The sequence below is a fragment of the Bison bison genome, unplaced genomic scaffold (genome assembly GCF_000754665.1).
Source record: "Bison bison bison isolate TAMUID 2011002044 unplaced genomic scaffold, Bison_UMD1.0 scf7180017864495, whole genome shotgun sequence".
NCBI lineage: Eukaryota > Metazoa > Chordata > Mammalia > Artiodactyla > Bovidae > Bison > Bison bison.
This window is the reverse complement of record NW_011495054.1, coordinates 7,744,467-7,746,386: the sequence shown is the minus strand read 5'-3', so window position 1 is coordinate 7,746,386 and position 1,920 is coordinate 7,744,467. Positions and strand designations below refer to the sequence as shown.

Sequence of the window (1,920 nt, the reverse complement as noted above, 5' to 3'; positions counted from 1 at the left end):
TTCTACCCCAGCAGGGATCCAAGACCAGCCGGCACTCTCCCACCGCCACCCCCCTCCCTGGACAAATGATGATTATCCTCACCTGATGTGTAAATGTGCTCACTCTTTCCCCCCATCCTCCAGGAAAGACCAAATTTGTATTAATACCTCGTTGAGTGAAATCTCCCCAAGCTGTAGCCAATGAGGAATCCAGGACCAGACACACACAAACACACACACACGCACGCACGCACGCACACATACACACATGCACAGCAATGAGTCAGACAGAGTGAAGTGTTCCTTTCCCCAAGAGCCTTGGGGGCTGGGGCAGAGGATACGGAAAGAGGCCACGCGAACTACTTCTGGCTCTTCAAGACTGAGACCTTGACTCTCCGAGTCCGTTCATCGCCCCCACGACTCTCCTCCCCGGGGCTCCCTAGGAAATGTGCAGGCCGAGTGCGGGGAGCCGGCGGGGCTTCACAGGACATGACTGTGTGACCCTGCTGGCCGAGCCCCCTGACCTCTCTGGGCCTCAGTTTCCAGTCTGTAGAATGGGCACGTTGACCTGGGCTGCTCTGACATGATTGTCCTGCCCATCAGCTGCCCCCAGCTCCTCCCTGCTCCTCATTTTTTTTTCCAGGACGCAGAAATTCATGGGCCATGAGGAGGTGGGGTCAGGCCAACCCCTCTCATTTCATCCAGGAGGAAACCCAGGCCCGACACTGGGAAAGGCCTGCCCAGGGTCACACAGTCGGTCAGGACAGAGCCTGACTGGAGAGGCGGCTCTGAACACCCGGGTGGAGGTCATTTCCCAGCTGTGTGTCCTGAGGTCAGGCATGGCACCTCTCTGAGCCTCAGTTTCCATATCTGTACGATGGGGATAAGGTCACCTTCCTGGACTATTGTTAGGACAAGAAATAGCAGTGGCTGGCACAGCAGAGATGTCAATTAGTAGTACCACATGATTATCCAGGACTCCAAGCTGGGAGCAGGACCCCTCTCCAGAGCCCATCTCACTCACAGTTCATTGTTTTCAAATGTGATGCCCCCACTTGAGGTCAGGAATAGGCAGATACTTCAAATCCATCCCTAGGGCCAAGGTACCCCGCCAAGACCTGAGGCTGAGGGGCTGGGGCTGCCCTGCCCCCATTCAGGGACTGATGGCCAGAGGAGGAGGGGAGCCCACAGAAACCTGGCTTCAATTAGTGGCCTTGGGGGGAGGGGTTCTGGCTGAAGCTCTGAAGCCCCTGCTCCAGGGCAGCCAAGGACAGGGCCCTGGGCCCCTTGGAGGGGAGGCCTGGGGAAGGACAGGAGTCTTTCCCTGAAGTCTTGAAACCCACACACGTACACACAATTCACAGACACACAACAGGCACAAAAGACACAGACGCACAGCGTCTCGACACCCCGGATGGCTACACGGACCCGCAGCCCAGACACACAGAGAACACACATGGACTCACGCAACACGTGCACACACGTACCCCCCGACCCGCTGGGGAGCCCCACAGGTGGGACCACCCTGGTACACACCACCCTCCTGCGGACCCTGGGAATACCCACCCCGACGCCCACTTTCCAGCACACCCCCTACAGCAAGGCCCCAGCTGCACACACATGCCCCTCTCTGGCCAACACAGCACCGTGCTCAGGACGCATCATCCCCGGGCACACACAGCTGGCCACCCGTCGTGTTAACACAGGTCACACACGTACTCAACATCCGACACACACTCAAGGCTCACACATACTTAAAGAAGCCCCCTAAAGCACTCACGCCGGCCCCTTGAACTCCAAGACACCCCGGGCTCCCCGAGAGAGGCGGGGGCCCCAGGACTCACCAGCTCCTCTGCACACAGGGTATCCCGCCAGGTGGAGCAGAGCGAGTTGGAGTCCGTGGCGGTGCCCAGTGGCCGCGGCTCTGGGCTGCCGCCCGCC

At 59.1% G+C, this 1,920-nt stretch overlaps 1 protein-coding gene across 1 annotated transcript in view; it reads right to left on the bottom strand.

Moving 5' to 3' along the window:
* Positions 1–1,914, bottom strand: part of TMEM119 (transmembrane protein 119) — a 5,933-nt gene extending 4,019 nt beyond the window's left edge. Inside the window, exon 1 of the mRNA XM_010828681.1 lies at positions 1,824–1,914. The gene's annotated coding sequence lies outside the window, so the exon portion shown is untranslated. The remainder of the gene's footprint in view (positions 1–1,823) is intronic.
* Positions 1,915–1,920: the final 6 nt, after the last annotated feature.